Below are 17794 nucleotides of genomic sequence, written 5' to 3'. Positions count from 1 at the left end.
ACATGGCAAGTTTGGCTTATAAATTGTGTGAGGACTGGCTTGTGGGTATAACTTGTAGGCTTAAAAAAAATTTTTTTTTTCCCACTTGAGAGTGTAATCCTATGGGGTCCTAGCTTTATGGGGTAAGAATTTTCTATTTATCTTCCCACTTTGGGTGGATCTTGGCCTTCTGCAAACTATAAAAATGAAATACCAGTTTACCATGTTGGCAAATGCCCTCGGGGTGAAAGCCAGCTCTGTGCTCTGCTTACCTTTCTAAGATTCCCGTCTTCATTCATGAGCTGCTCTTAGTATTTCTTAATTATTTTATGGTTCTCCGTGGTTGCCTTTAAGATGTTTTTACTATTTTATCCTGAATTTTAGTTAGTTTCAGCAGCAGAGTTGTTCTAGATACCTAGACATCTATATTACTTTTCCATAATTTATTCAATCATTTCTTTTCAACTGAAAATTTGGTTTTTCCCCCAGTTTTTTGCTATTACAAATCATGCTGCATGAACATATGTCATTGTGCATACATGTGAGTATGTCTCTCGGAAAGATACTTATAATTGGAAATGCTGGGTGGAAGAGTAGGTGTATTTTAATTTTGATATAAAAAAGTATTACTAATTTGTCACCCCAAAAATAGTATACGAGACTGCTCCTTTTCATAACCTCTTCCCAGGACTGGATTATCATACTTAAGAATTTATGCCAATCTGATGGGTAAAAATATATTTCCTACTCGTTTTATTTTGGGTTTTCCCTGTTCATTAAAGAGTTTTATCACCTTTTAATTTTTTATTGGCCATTTGTATTCTTTCTTCTTGGAAATGTCTGTTTATATCCTTTGCCTTGTTATTTTTTAAAAAAACTGGATAATTTTTCTTATCTTACTTCTTGCAGAATCTCTTTGCATAGTCTGGATATTAATTCTTTGTCTCCATATTTGATGCAATACTTTTGCTTCAAATTTTCCACATTGTCTTTTAACTTGCAATGAAATCTTTGCCATATAGTAATTCAAAATTTTTATGTACTCAATATTTCAATTTCTTCCTTTATGGCTTCTGAGTTTTCCACTGTTCTTCTCTAATAATTTTATGGCTTTCTTTTTTATAGTTAACCCTTTAATATATCTAGATTTATTTTTTTTTTGTAAATGGTGTGATATAGGTTAATTTTTTTTGGAATGGGGAGTTATGCACTTAGTTTCCCCAAAAATTTGGGGAAAAACCCCACAATCCTTTGTTATATACTAACTTTCTATGCATACATCAGACTGTATCTGGATTCTCTATTTTTTCCCCTTTAACTTACTTGTGTATTCTTGTTTCAATACTCTATTTCAAATTGTTTTATCTGTATAGCATGGTTTGAAAGCTGGTAGAGAATGTCCCTCTTCATTGTTACTTTTGGTTACTCCAATGTATTCTTTTTTCCAGATGAAGTTTTTCAATCAGCTTGTTAAGTACCATAAACAATCCTTTTGCAGTTTTGATTGTAATTACATTGATTTATATTTAATTGGGAAAGAATTGGAGTCTTTATGATACTAAACATTTCCATTCAGGAACATAAATATCTCTTTATTCTGGTCTTTAAAAAGTATCCTTCAATAAAGTTCTTTTTAAAGTGTTCTTTATATTGTTTTCTGTATACATCCTGTTATTTTTATCTAGGTATTTTATATGCTGCTCTAATTAATAGGATCCCCCCTTTTATGAAATATTCCAATTGATTAATCCTGGAAAAGGACTGAGTTGTGTTGATTGTGTATCCAGTTTCTTTGATGAATTCCTTATTAGTTTTCATTTAAAAATATTATATTGGAATTTCTTAGAAGGTATCATATCCACTACAAATAATAATATTTTGTGGATATAAGCGTGTATGTGTGTATGACAAATTTTCTCCCAAACTCCGTATTTGTGTCATATAGAGAGGCAAAAGAAGTGGGGGAAGAACCTGACATACTAATTCATCTGACCTAGGAACTACTAATCTGACCCTATTTAGCACCCCCAAAATGATTTTGCCTCAAACATCATGAATTGACAGGTTAGGACTCTGCTTCATCTTCTCCCTGTTTCTTTACAAGCTTGCCATAGATCAAATGTTGAATATAGTTCCTTTGGTACTTTTTATTCTTGCAAATTTTGCCTCTTGTTCTTTTTTCTTATTGCATTGACTGAAATCTCCAATACAATGATGATCTTAGATATATTTTTCTTCTCCCTGATTTTAATGAGAATGCTTTTAATAAAAGGTCTGTTAGAGATTTCTGATAGCTTTATCATATTAAATAAGTTTCCTTCTAGTCCTGTTTCACTAAAGATCCACCCCCCCCTTCCCAATCTGAATAGGTGGATAATTTTATAAAATGTTGGTTGGAATCTGTTGTTTTTATATGGCTTTTCTTATTTAATCTGATAATGTAGTGAATTAAATTGATATCCTAATACTTAGACATTCTTGCATAATTAGGATAAACTCAACTTGGTCATGATACATATATTTAAAATATACTGCTGGATTCCATTTGCTAAAATTTTGTTTGTGACTTTTGCATTTATATTCGTAAGTGAGATTGGCCAATAGTTTCCTTTATTTGTTTTCTCCTTTTCCATCTTGGTGTCAGGGTTATTCCAGCCACTTAGGTTGAGATGAGCAGCTTTCAATTGTTTTCTCATGCTCTGTATTACTTTACGTAACACAGGGTTTGTGCATTTGGTGGAACTTGCTCTTAAAATCATCTGAGCCTACTATCTTTTTCAGGGTAAATCTGACAATTTTAAAATTTATTAAATGACTATGGCTTCCATTATTTTTCTACCTCTTCTTGAGTCATAGATATTATCTTCATCTGCAGCACCAGAGGGATGCCCACCCAAACTTTGGTCCAGATGTTAAAAATGATGTGCTCATGCTCGTGCTCTCTCTCTCTCTCTCTCTAACACACACACACACACACACCAAAAGGGTATGAAAATATTTATTTCTTACATAATTAAGGTCCCTGGGGGAGAGCAGAGCAGGCCTCTCGGGCAGGTCTGAAATGGCTTGAGAGAGCAAGGAAAGGGGACTGACCTGGGTTTTTATTGTTATTAGGGGGGTGGGACCAGGGTGAGAGTTTCCAGGAGCCCTCAGGGTCTTGTAGTTTGAATATACCATGGTGCTAAAAGGAGGAAGCACTGGGTTTTCTTAATCAGCTGGCCCAGATGTGGGGCACCAGGGGAAGAGGGTGGAGTGAGGCTTAACAGCTGTCAGCAGTCAACCATCAAAAAATAGTCAGACTCCTCATTATGGATATTCATAGAAAGCATGCATTTCATGTAAGTGTTCAAATTGGTGTAAATTTTATAAAAGATTTATCATATTTTAAAATATCTTTCCTTTATCTGTAGTTATTTTCTCTTTCTAATTTCTAACACAATTTGTCTTCTCTTTTCTTAAACAAACTTGCTAAAGTTTACTGATCTTTCTAAAAACCAACTTTGTTTTATTGTTTAGACCTACTATTTTTTATTTTGTTTTCTAATACATTAATGGTTACCTTTGTTTATGAATTATTTTCTATTTTTACTTTGGATTCATTCTTCTGTTTTTATTTAGATTTTAGAATTGAACACTAAATTTATTTTTAATTATTCTTATTTTCTAATAAATACATACGAGGTTATACATTTTCCTTTTGCTACTGCTATGACCAAATCCATTAGCATCCAGTATGCAGTACACTCATTCCTTTCTAAATAGTTTGTAATTCATCTTTTAATTAAACAGTCATTTAGAAGAGTGTTTTTAAATTTCCAATAATCAGTTGCATGTGTGGGTGTGAGTGTGAATGTATTAGATTTCTATTGATGCTGTAACAAGTTACCACAAATTCAGTGGCTTAAGACAACAAAAATTTATTCTATAGTTCTGGAGGTCCAAGGCCTGAAACCGATTTCCCTGGTCAAGGCGTCAGCAGGGCTGGTTCCTTCTGAAGTCTCTGAGGGAAGGATCTAATTCCTCACCTTTTTCAGCTTCTAGCGATCACCTGTATCCTTTGGCTTGTGGTCCCTTTCTTCATCTTCAAAGCACATCCATCCAGTCTCTGCTTTTGTCATCCTCTCACCTGTAGAAGGATTTCCTTTACCTCCGTCTTAGAAGGGCGTTTGTGATATCACTGGACCCACCTGGATAATACAGGCTACTCCCTCCAGCTCAAGATCCTTAACTGAATCACACCTGTGAAGAAGTCCCTTTTCCTGTGTAAGGTAACATATTCATAGGTTCCAGGGATTAGGATGTGGACAATTTAGCAGCCATTATTTGGCCTACCTCAGAGATGCTATTCCCTAATTGTTAACATCTACTATACTTCATTTATGCTTTAGTGAATTTATTGATTTTTATGGGAAATTAAGATTTCTAAAGTGTTGAATAATATGATCATTTAAAGACCTGTTTTAATGTGATGATATATAATATGAAAGTATTGAAATCACTAAGAACATATTGGAAGACAGGAGAGAAGCTGGCATCTTGAGAAAAATGAATTAGGAAATGCTTATAGGAAAATCAAATTCAGAAAAGACTTAATAAAGTTAGAGTTCAGTTAAAACATCAGCATGAGTTTATGACTTTAAAAGACTTCTCTGGGTCACTGAGATAGCCCAGGCAGTCTCTGGGATAGCTGTGCCCACAGCCAAAAATAAAACAGAACCCTGGTATAGACTGCGGATGCTAATTGTGGCCATTGTTTTTCAACAATATGGGTCAAGGGTTCTCTTTTTTTTTCTGCAATATCTGTAAAAAGGGAGAAGAAATAATATTTGCAAGGCCCTACTTGAAGCTCTTTGGGACTCTTGATCACTTGCCATTTTGATATGCCCTTTTGTATCAAAAGAAAGTTGTAATGGGATTTTGCCATGGTCAGAGTTCATAATGGATTTCCCATAGGTGGTGGTTTTAAGTAAATTTCATCATGGATCTATAATCTGCTTGCTGGAATTGTAACCTGGAAATTCCCTACAGGGTTTGGCATTAGGCTCCTGCCGTTCCTTATATCATATTGTCCCCTTTTTACTTGCACCCCTTAATCACTGTACAAGCAACCCCAACTCTGCATCGTAGGACTGTTTGTATAAATGGAGTTTTCAGTGTTTGGGCAGAGGGCTGAAATCAATGTGGGCGCTGTTGAAATGTCATTTAAGCATTAAATTTGATAGTGAACAAAGGCTATGAAACCCTTTGTCTGGTCTGTCTCTTTGTGTTCTGAAATTCATCTCATTGTGATTCAAAGACTCAAAGTATAATCTGCCCCAGAGATGGTGACATTCTGAAATTTGGATGACTGTAAAACATGCACAGATTTATTTTGATTTAACTATAAGTTTTCCTAGTTTGTTTTCTTACCAGTTGTGGAAGAATGAACTTTTTATGTTGCTTGGATCAGTTCTGACTTTCTACAGGTAGGATGCCAGTTAAAGAGAGGTGATAATCTTTCTTTATCTATGTATATCTAAAAAAAGTCTTCATTTTGTCTTCCCATATTAAGTTAGTTTGGCTGAGAATAGGATTCTAAATATAAAATAATTTTCCATCCCAAAGGTCAATATATTTCTCCTTTGTATTTAAGTATCTAATATTACCAATGGGGAATTTTATTAGGATGTTCCTGGGCATGGGTCTTTTTACACTAATACTATTGGACAATTGGAAATTCCTTTCTAGAACTTGGGATAGTTTCTTCTACTTTATTATTATTTTTTCAATTTTTTTGAGATATATTCACACACCGCACATACCATCCAAATTATACAATCACTGTCTCACAGTATCATCACATTGTTGAGCATATATTTTATCATTTTTTAAAATTAATTTCCACTCCCACCTTTTACAAAATCATAGGCAAAATAGGACATCCTGAAGTGGTCCCTCTTGTCTCCTCCTTTTCCCTCATACTTTCCAAATCTTTATCTTTTTTGCTCTAATTATGGATGATTTCCTTGATCTTATCCTTCAGAATGGTAACTTGGTCTTTAGTCATATCCGTTCTATTATATTCTTCTCACGAATTTTATCTCAGGACTCATAATTTGACTGCAGCTAGGAGAATAGACTGGAAGCTGTCCCACTTGAGACAAGGAGACCAATAAGGAGCTTCCGCAGTAGCACAGACGAGAGATGATGGTGGTTTGTACTGGGACAATGGAGAGAAGTAGATCAGTTAGAGAAAATTATTGTTGGAATAGATAGGATTTGGGGATTGGATTTTAGCATTAAAGAAGAGGGAGGTGACAAGGTTGAGGCTCAGGTTTAGATTTCAGCATCTAGGTGAACTGTGACGCGATTCTTTGTAGATAGAGATTACAGGAGTAGGGGCCAGTTAGGGGCAGACAATAAGTTTAATTTTGGTTGTGTTAAGTTTCAGGTGCCTCTGAGACATCTGATTGGAGATTTCCGGCAAGGAGCTGTATCTGTGGGTTTGAAACTAAGCAAAGCCATAGACACATCTGAAATGGAGGTATGACTTAGAGAATTAGTAGCATATAGACAGAAATTGAAGCTATGGAGCTAATAATATTGCTCAGGTAGAATGAAAGCAACGTTTAAGGGACAGGTAGAAGAGGGGCCCACAGAGGAGTAGAGAAGGAGCAGTTAGATTTCTATTGCTGCCATATCAAATTACAACACATTTAGCATCTGAAAACAGCACTCATTTATTATCTCACAGTTTTGGTGAATCAGGAGTCCAGGCACTAGATGCTTTGGTTGGTTTTCTGCTTCGAGTGTCATAAGGCTTAGAGTGCTGGCAGGGCTGTGGTCTTTTCTGGAAGCTCTAGGGAGAGTCCATTTCCAGGCCCATTCAGGTTGTTGGCAGAATGCAGTTCTATGCTGCTGTAGAACTGAGATCCTCATTTTCTTGCTGGCTGTTGGCTTGGGGTTGTTGACAGTTTCTAGAGACCACTCACATTTCCTGGCTCTTAGACCCCTTTGAAGCCAGCATTGTCAGCTTGAGTTCTCACATGTCAAATCTCTGTAACCTCCCCTTCTGCCTTACCTCTCCTGCCTTTCTGCCACATCTCACTGACTGACTTCAGCCTTCCTTTCTTGCTTTCAAGGGCTCATGTGATTACAAATTGGGTCCACCTGATAATACAGGATAATCTCTCTCTTTTAGGGTCATCTTTTATAATCTTAATCCCATCTGTGAAGTTCCTTCATTGCAGCATCTAGATGAGTATTTGATTAAATACTGAGGAATGGGAATCTTGGGCACAACATCTTTAGAATTCTGCCTACCAAAGAGAGATAAAAGAAAACCTAGAAGAGCAAAGGGTGATGGAAACTAAATAAATAATATTTCAAAAAGGGGAGAGTAGTCAATAGTGTCAAATCTATGAGAGGTCAAGAAAGATAACTTTAGTATATCCTTTGGATTTATTGAGAGCAGTTACACTAAATTTGGGGGTGGGGGTAGGGCATAGGTCAAATTGAAGTGGGTGTTTGGGGGATTGGGGAGCAAGAAAGTAGAGACTATGAATGCAGATAACTCTTTAAAGAAATTTGTGAAAAGGAGAAATTAGGGCAATAAGTTTGGGAGCATTACTATTATTTTAAGATGGAAAGAACCTAAGACTGTTTCAATGCTGAAGAGAAAAATATATTAGGAAGAAAAAGGGTGAGATTGAAGAGAGAGGGGCAGTGAAGAGAAAAGGAACCTGATGAGTCGGAAGGTGAGAGGCTTTGAAGTGTCAGCTGAGGGATTGGATGAGAGAGGAGAGGCACTCCTCCCATTGTACAGAAAAGAGGAGAAAAGGAAGGTGCAGCCTTGTGAGCTGGTGACAGGAAGTAAGAGATTTCCCTTAGATATCTTCTATTTTCCCTGTCAAAGAGCAGGGGAGGGTGGTCTGCTCTTTCTCCAGTAGTTTGTGAGTGCCTGGCACATGAAGAGATACCCAGTAAGTACTTTTTTGGAAGAATGAAGTGATAAGTAAATTCATAAGGCTGAGGGGGTAAACAGCTAGTAGGAGACTTGGACAGAGTGGAGAAAATGAGACTGGAGGAGAAAGCTAACCAGAAAATCATAAGCATTGTTGGATCACTTTGAGGGTCCCCATGAGGCTGGAGACCAGGGTTATCTAGAGTTCTTGTGGGTGCTTTAAAAAATTTTATTTTCAGCAGTGCTCAGAAACCCAGGTAAAGACAAGAAAAGACATATTTTTGGATTGATTTGGGTTTGGGATTTTTCCAAGCAGGTGCAAAAGAAGAATGAATGGGGTAAAGGAGTTGAGAATATTGACAAGGGAGCAGCTAAACTTACGGGCTGTGGAATCTGAGTGAGATGGACAAGGAAGTGAAAACAGAAGGGAGTGTGAGATAGATGGGATCAATGGTTTGGGGTTCTCAGTTTGGTAGAAAACCCATACCCAGTGAAAGCAGCTAAGTGAGAGAGCTGGAAGTATGGGTGGTTGTGGTCAGAAAGTGGGCATTTCTACATTAAAAGGTGGAGCTGTTCTGTTGAACGCAGGATCCAAGGAGAGAGTGGTTGCCTTAGCATAGCGCTGAAGGTCATGGAAGTGGGGTTTTGCATGTGGATGATGATGTTACTTAAGATGGTAACAGGATAGAAGGCAGAGAGGAAGACTCTGAGTCTGGTGCCAGCTCTCACTGAATAAAAGGGAGGAGTCTGGAACTTGGTGGAAGACAACAGCCATGAGGTGTAGAAGATGTTACAGTCAGGTGGCCCTACATGAAAGGGTAGGAATAATGGTTTTAGAAGTAATCCCGAAGTACATGGGTGTGGAAGAATCAGCAACTTGTAATCCAGAGGGAGAAGCCCTCAAGGAGAGGCAAGTTTCACCTGAGGATGGTGAGGGAGGTTGGAGCTATACCAAGCTGCTTTAGGTGAATAGCACGCCTAGAGAGCCTGGTGGAAGATTTGGGGACAATGGGAGGTTGGGCTTAGGGAGAGAAAGTCCAAGGAGGTATGGAGATGAGAATGAAGGGGAGAATATCATCCATAAGAACTTAGATTTGACAATAATAAGAAGCATAAACATCATGGTGGGCTTAGTTGGCTGAAAAGCCTCATAAAGAATTATTTTTTCAGTACCTTATTGGGTGGAGGGATGTAATCATTTTGGGAATATTCATCCTCCATCTGTACTGATAGACCTTCCAAAAAATTGCTGCTTCCTGGCAGTGGGGGAGACCCTGGTCTCTCTGGAAAGTGGCAGCCAGAGTCTTAATTGGAGAGGTATTGAGTATTGTGTCTAATTCCTCAAGCCTTATTTATATCATTAGCTCCTATCTCCTTCCACCAGAGCTCTTACTGTCTGTATTAGTTTTCTGTGGCTGCTGTCCCAAATTACCACAGACTTGGTGGCTTAAAACAACAGAAATTTATTCTGTCACAGTTCTGGAGGTCAGAAGTTCAAAATCAGTATTACTGGACCAAAATCAAGGTGTCCCCAGGGCTGCACTCCCTCCCGAGGCTTGAGGGCAGAATCTGTTCCTTGCCTTCTCCAGCTTCTAGTGGCTACCAGTGTTCCCCGGCCTGTGGCTGCGTCACTCTAATCCCTGTCTCTATAGACACATTGTATCCTCCTCCCCTTCTGTCTGTGTCTAATGTCCCTCTTCTTCCTTCTTATAAGGATACAAGTGATTGCATTTAGAGCCCACCTGTATAGTCCAGGGTAATCTCCCCATTTTAAGATCCTTAGTTTAATCATAATTGCAAAGTCTTTACCGTATAAGGTAGCATTCACAGGTTACAGAGATTAGGACCATTATTAGCCTCTTAAGCCAGGGCTGCTAGATACTTGCAAAATAGACCGACTTGCCGTGTTTCTCCTAAATGGGTGTTGTTCTCTAAACTCACCAACATAGGCGAGTTAGAGAGAGGGGGGATTTAGGATCTTATGAACCATCCCTTGGTGACTGTGGCATGTCCTGGCACCTGGATCTCCGGCATCTTTCAGGAGAATGATGCTGTTGCCAGTATTCTGCTTATGGCCAACAGAAAAAAAACCTCTTTCTAACCCAATAGCTTCCACGGACAAGTATTTTATTAAGAATGATGTTCTATGGGATAACAAGAGGTGGTAGTCTCTTCTACCATTTTCCAATCCACACCCCCCCCCCCCCATATTCTTTGAATCCATGCTTTGGTGTTGGCAGCCAAAAAAGCTCTGGGGCTGGGGACAGCACAACAAATTGGGATTTCTTTGCAGGTATCTGCTGATAAAATTCAATTTAACATTTATGAACATACTTTCTCTGAGTAGGTTCTGGCCACCAGAGTTGAGTAAAACATATTTCCCGTGCTCTAGTATCTTACAGAGCAGAGTAGAAGACACAGAGAGTGCTATATAATCCAAGGCAAAATGACTAAGAGCTAAAGTATGGTGGAAGAAATAAGTAGTAAGAATGGAATATGTCTACATGGCAAAGCAGAAAACACATGGGGTCTAGAGTCAGACCAATCTGAAACTGAAACCATTCCTGCCAGTTGCTAACTATATGGCCTTGGGCAAGTCACTTTACCTCTCTGGGGCTCTTTTTCCTTAACTCCAAACTAGGGATGATAACGTGTACTCACAGGGCTAGTTGAGGATACAATGACACAATGGATATAAAGTGAATTTTCTATCTTGGGCAGCCAGTACATGATGGAGAGAAAGCTTAGTACTCTGCAAAGAGTGTGCCTTTGGGATGCTATAGAAATTAGTTCAACTCCTGATCTTGTGAGTCACTAGGGTTGCGATCTTGGATGAGTTATACAATCTCCATCAACCCCAGTTTCCTAATCTGTAAAATAGATATTTTCCGGGGGTATTTGGAAGATTAGAAAGGATAATTGTGGTTATTAATATGGAAGAATGAGTGATTTCTTCTGTTTGAGAAGGGATCTAGGTAAATTACAGGGTGGGGTTGCATTTTGAGCTGGGTCTTGCAAGTTGGAAAATATTGATAGTTGGAGAAAGAGGGAAAGGCATTTGAGCTGAATAAATGATGTGAACAAAACAACAAAATGAATAGAGTGCATTGTGCATGCAGGAAGGCGTGGGTGCTGATGTGGTAGAGAATTTAGTGCAGATGGAGAGACCTTGCCAGGATGAGGCCTGCAAGATGGGCTGGGGCTGGACACTGGAAACCTTGCCTGTGAAGCCAAGAGGAGGTCCAGAGAAGACCCAGCTCCCCTTCTCTCAGACAGTGTTTCCAGGGAGGAGTGTACCACACCATACAGTGGGGCGTGGGGAAAAATAGAACTTCCAGAGAACTCCTATATTCATTTGTAATCTCATCCTCTCTTAATCTCTATTTTATGAATGTTTTGTATTGTTTACAAAATATTAGTATAGCAATTGATGCATATAATCTATTTATTATATATGTTTGAATATATATGTATACAGATATACATGTACACACATACATATACACATATATCCATACATATAATAGAGTTTTTTTTTATGACACTTTTCCTTGCTTTAATATTTTTTCTTTTTTCTGCTTTTGAAATGAGCTCTCGATTACAAAACATCAAACTACACTCATAAGTGGGTGTTGAAAATGCCAGCCATTGGCACAGCATGGAGAAGCCCACAAGTAAGGACATATAGGAGCAGCAGGTGGCAAGAGGTGGTAAGTGATTGAAGCAGTGGTTACAACAAATGTTCACAGGAAGCTAAAAATATCCAACAGGTTGTGCCCTAATGTTAGCACAGGTTAGACTAGTCACTACTTTGGTGGGTGGCCTCAGTGTGTTTGGGTTCAGATTCTATACATCAATACAATTTCTTCCAGTTAAGAGTTCTTGGCTTGCACTGATCACAGGGTGGCCGGAGGGCACTGGACCAGTCTATTAGTTTTTCAAAATGCTGCCATAGACCTGATAGATGTACTGAGAGACTTCAGGAGCTCTACACTTCAGCAACAGTGTATAATTGGGGTTTCCTAGCTGGATACGTAGCTCAGCTAAAATCCAAATGCCATTAGTGAGCATCAGTGATTGGTACAGCATGTCCTGCCCTTCCACATTCCTCTTGGCAATAGTATAAACATTGTTGTTTTGCAATTTTCTGGAAGCAGTGCCAGCATTTAAATGACATTTCTTCACCTGAAACCGAAGTTCATTTTCATTGGGAATATCTTTCCATGTTGCGAGGGAGACCTGGCGCTCCATTTTGCCATCTTCTACAAAAAGCACATAGAGTGGGATCAGGCAGCTGAAGTAGGAGACATCGATATTGTTTTTCACAGCCACCTGCAGGTTATTCAGAGGTTCCGTCTTCATGACTGGGCCCAAGGTGTTGAGAGGCAGGGAAACATCAGTGCTCTGGTTTGGCATCAGTGGTGTGTGGATGGCCAGAGGAGTGCTGGGGATGACACCAAAGCTATTCTTGTTAAACTGGATGGCAAAGTCTGTCTTATGCTGCAGAGCTTTGTTGGTGAAGTTCATTTCCATGTAAATATGCCCTTGGCAGTGAGTGAATTTTCCTGAAATCTCCAAGCCTTTAGCCTTTACCACAGGCAGCCAGACAGCTTTAGGAGCCACATATCCACCAGGCGCCATGCCTATCCCTGTGGAGAGTTCAAACAGATCATTCAGACCACTGCTGACCACAGCAGGAGTAGGTGAAGGAGCAAAGGTTGCAGGCACTGATGATGGGATGAAGGACTGTCCCACCAGACTATCTAGTCCTCCTCCCAAGAGATCCATCGCTCCCATCTGCATAGAGGATACCTGTGGTACACTGACTGGAGGACCGAGGTCAAGGTTCAAAAGGTCCCCCAGAAGGTCACCTTGAGAGGGGATAACTTGAGGCTGTTCCAGGTTGGTTGCAGACATGGTGCCAACAGGACTGTCACCTGCATCAGTGCTCCCATGATGAATTGGCAAGTGTTTGCGATGGATTCCATGACTTCCTTCCACAAGAGCATTGGGAGGCTTGTGGTACACAGAGGCCAAAGAACCAATGTGGCAGATCAGCTCATCCAGCAGAGTTGGCTCAATAAGATCTGTCTCCTCAGAGATCAGTGGCTTCTCAGACAAGACCTCTTCTTTGGCTGTGACAGGGTCTGTTGAGAGAAGGCACCAGTAAATATAGCCCCGGTCTCGAAGAACAGGGTTATCAGAATCCTGGGTTGCCAGGATTCTTAAAACCTGCTGGACTAACTCCTGTGTTTCTGATGGTTTCTTGAGAAACAGCTTCACTATGGCAGTAAGCAGAGTAAGCTGCACCTGGGTGCTTTCATCATGAAAGCCTTCCAAGAAGCTCTCTAGTAACTCATCTGCATTGTCAATCCTTTCAACATATTCTCCCACAATCCAGATCATAGCTGCTCGAGCATCTGGCTCATCCAGTGAGTCTAAGTTCTCACGAAGAGTGGCAATGATACTTTCATATTTGTTGGGATATTTGTGGAAGATGTCTCTGATGACAACAATTGCCTCTTGGACCACATAATTTACTTTCTTCTGGATGAGATCAAGCAGTGTGCTCACACAGCGCTCTGCAGATTGCTCCACCTTGATGGCACACCGTCCAATAGCTCGCACAGCTTTGCGAACAAAGTCAACATCCACGTCTGTGGCATATTCTTTCAGTTCTGCCAGAACCTAAGCAATGTTGGCTTGGGATGCCAAGTGAATCATGATGTCCAACTTCTCTAGTTTAACATAGATGGGATCATTGTACTTCACAAAGAAGACTTTGATTTCCTGCTTCAAGATTTCAGGCCTTTTCTGGACAATGAGGTTGATGTTCCTCAGGGTGACATATTGCACCTCTGGCTCCCCAAACAGCAAAGTGACAAGAGGAGGGGCTAACTTCTTCAACAGCATATTGTAGTAGTCAGAGTCCTTGGGTAACAATTCTAGAAATTTCATTAGGACTTTTACTGCTGAGAGCACCACTGCTGAGTTGGCATGGGATAGCCGGGGAGTTACCCGCTCACAGATGCTCTGAGCTCCCGGTCATCTTTAGGGTTGTAATTAGACAGGCAGTCCAGGAAGAAAATCTGGCCCCATTCAGTGCACTCATTCAGGGCTGTCAGCAGCTTATTAATGTTCTGTGGGTGTAGATCCAGTAAGTTTCTATTTGGGTGAGACTCACTGATTTCAGATAATGCTGCTACAGCATTAGCCACCACCATTGGATTTGAATCTGCTATGAGATCTTGCAGAGAATCCAGAAATCCCTGATCTTCCACCATTTGGGCATTGATATCATGGAGCTTTCCCTCACAGACTGCTGCTGTTTTCCAAACATAGGGATCTTCATCCTTCAAGCATTTGTGGAGGGGCTCACAAAGATATTCAGTAATCTTGTCCACTCGGATGCACCCCATGGTTCTGACTGCCAAGGCCAGAATCAAAGGATTGGGATCTTCACAGTCCTTCACAAAGCTGTTGACAGCCATGATGCCCATGTCTGGCTGGCTCTTGGCATAATGCGTCAAATAGAGATACACAAGCTTCTTGAGTTCCAGGTTGTCAGTCTGCATACAGTTCACTACATCTGGAAAGAGAGAGCTAGCATCTTTCCCCATGGTCATAGCAGCAATCACTTTCTTCACAGCCTCCTTCCTCTTTTCTTTCTTTTCATTGTTAAGTTCAACCTTTAATTCAAAGATTTCTCCTTTTTTATTGGTTGTAAAGTACTTGGAGTCAGTCATGGTTTTGGATCTTGAATATGTACCGGAGTCAAGGCCGGAGGTGGCGGCAGCAGCCAGAGAGCACGGCCCAGGTGGTGTATAATAAAGAGTTTTGCTGATGGGGTATAGGATCCAAAAGGTTCAGAGAGCACTCACTACCTTAAGGTATAGTAGAGCAGCTTGTCCACTATCCCCTCTGAGAGCTTATGTAGACTCCAGATGGGTCCCAGAAATGATGTCGTGCTGCTCAGGTGGCAAAATTGGCTCTAAGGCTCCAGGATACCAGGCCTAGACCCTGGCAGCTGCTTTTTTTTTTTTTTTTTTTTTTAATTAAATTCAGTTTTATTGAGATATATTCACATACCATACAATCATCCATGGTATACAATCAACTGTTCACAGTACCATCATGTAGTTATGCATTCATCACCCCAAACTATTTTTGAACATTTTCCTTATCAGAATAAGAATAAAAAATAAAAGTAAAAAAGAACACCCAAATCATCTCCCCCATCCCACCCTATATTTCATTTAGTTTTTGTCCCCATTTTTCTACTTATCTATCCATACACTGGATAAAAGGAATGTGATCCTCAAGGTTTTCACAATCACACTGTCACCCCTTGTAAGCTGCATTGTTATACAGTAGTCTTCAAGAGTCAAGGCTACTGGGTTGGAGCTTGATAGTTTCAGGTATTTACTTCTAGCTACTCCAGAGTATATTAAAAACTAAAAAATATTATCTGTATAGTGCATAAGAATGCCCACCAGAGTGACCTCTCGACTCCGTTTGGAATCTCTCAGCCACTGAAACTTTATTTCGTTTCATTTCGCATCCCCCTTTTGGTCAAGAAGATGTTCTCAATCCCATGATGCCAGGTCCAGATTCATCCCCAGGAGTCATATCCTGTGTTGCCATGGAGATTTACACCCCTGGGAGCCAGGTCCCACATAGGGGGGGCGGCAGTGAGTTCACCTGCCGAGTTGGCCTAGCCAGAGAGATAGAGAGGGCCACATCTGAGCAACAAAGAGGTACTCAGGGGGAAACTCATAGGCACAATTATAAGCAGGTTTACCCTCTCTTTTGCAGTAATGAGCTTTGTAAGGGCAAGTTCCATGATAGAGGGCTTGGCACGTCAAACTGCCAGTCCTCAATGTTTGTGAGAACATTAGCCACAGTCCAGGTGAGGAAGTCCAACACTTCTGCATTTCCCCCCAGCTCCTCAGGGGAACCCTGCATATATATTTTTATTCCCAGCTCAAATTACTTTGGGATGTGTTGCTATTTCACTCTAACCTATACAAACCTACCATATCTCACTTCCTATTCAAAGTTTCATGTAATTGTGGTGTTTGAACAAACTGACTGTAGAAGTCACACTGTTTAGAAAATATAGATCCTGGCAGCTGCTTTTAAAACAGGTGGGAAAAAATGTTCAAGATGCTGGAGTCTAGACCCATTGACCATATCTGAAACATCTTCCAACATCGAACTAACTTGCCCTAACAACTCTCTAGCACCAGTGTATTTAATTACTGGTTTATCTTGGAGGGCTCACCAGGAAGTGACCTTGCTTAAAGTTAGATATTCAGGGTCTGCTTTAATCAGTTTATTTATCAATTTACTTTTTAATGACTGTGCCTGGAGTCTGGCTACAGCTGATTAAAAAATTTTCCAGGCAGAAACGATCATAGCCATGCTGTATGAGGAAGGATTGTGGGGGCTAGATTGCCCATGCTACTCTGATGTTCCCTGAATCATTTTCTGAGGGTATTGGCGCCCTGCCTCGGTGGTCCTCCTGTAGTCTGGCTCCGTGCAGAGAGGGGCCGGGTGTACGTCTATCAGGGGACTGTCCTCAAAATGCTTCTCATTCTTCACAAAAGGGTATCAGTAAAAAGACCCTCTATGGGAGTGCACAGGCCTGCCTTTAGCTGGTGCCTTGGAAGGCTGCACCCCAGATTTCCATCAGGGAGTAAACTCCAGGCTCAGCATGAGGAAATGTGTTTATGGAGTTCTGCCTCCTGGGAGTCAGCCAGGCCACAGCAAAGCTGTAAAATCTGGATTTGCTCTTTTAACCTGGGCTCCAATGCTAAGTCGTTTCACTACACTGAGATGTGTTATAAATGAGTCAATGAAATAGTCCACGGAACTGATGTTGCATGTGCTGCAGGGATGCTGTTGAAGATGACAGTCTGTCGATCATCACATCGCACTGTCCTCTTTAAGAGGCCCAAGTGAGACATTTTCTGTAAGTCTCAGTATGGAGAGAGAGATATTTTCTTTTCCCCACTGAGCACCTAGTTTGCTTTTGATTGTATGGACACTGTAAAGCATGTAAATGAACATATTTACCTCATTTGACTGCTAGGAAATGAAGAACCAAATCTGCTGCTTTCTTCTACAAAGCACAGAGCACTCCTTAGGTTTATATTTTGTATGCTAATTCCAACTTCATCTTATTGTTCCTCCCTTAGCTTTCTTCTTTGTTGCTTTAGTTCACTAACTTGTTATCTGGTGTGTTGAAAGCATTTTTGTAAAGTCACCTCAGATACTTCTTGGAACTAATGAAGTTGATAAGGGTGCAATGGTTAAAAACGTGAGATCCTGTGATAAACTGACCTGAGGTTGAATGCTTGCCCTGCCACTTAATACTTGTGTGACCTTTGGTAACTCAGCATTCTTATCTGTAAAATGGGGATATTTTACCTATTTTATGAGGCTATTATGGGCATTATGTTATTCGATACTTACTACATGCTATGTGCCTAGCATATAGTAAGTACCGAATAAATGCTATAATACTATTATTGCTGTTAGTACTAGGACTAGAGAGAGAATAAATAGATTGATGAATTAATAACTGTAGGAGAAGACCAAGTCAGTCCCCTCCTGCTGGGACATCTCTGTTCTCACGGGCTGAGGCATCCTGGAGAGGCTGTACAACCCCCAATGTACAAACTATACAAGCTCCAGTGATGATGGCTTAAAATCCTTTAGAAGCTCACAAACTCTCAAGTCTCCCAGAAGGATCCTTATTTTTTAACTAGAAGAGAATGGAATAAGGATCATAAAATATTAAAGTATCCTATATTGCTTTTAACAACAACTTCTAAAAAGATTTCCAAATAACAGTTCCAAAGAATAATG

At 40.1% G+C, this 17794-nt stretch overlaps 1 pseudogene; it reads right to left on the bottom strand.

Moving 5' to 3' along the window:
* Nucleotides 1-11851: 11851 nt before the first annotated feature.
* LOC119508690 lies at nt 11852-14667 on the bottom strand (annotated as a pseudogene).
* Between the last annotated feature and the right edge of the window lie 3127 nt (nt 14668-17794).

This window comes from Choloepus didactylus, chromosome 14 (assembly GCF_015220235.1).
Source record: "Choloepus didactylus isolate mChoDid1 chromosome 14, mChoDid1.pri, whole genome shotgun sequence".
NCBI classification, from domain to species: domain Eukaryota; kingdom Metazoa; phylum Chordata; class Mammalia; order Pilosa; family Megalonychidae; genus Choloepus; species Choloepus didactylus.
Note: the sequence above shows the minus strand (reverse complement) of the source record. Positions and strands in the feature narration are given on the sequence as shown.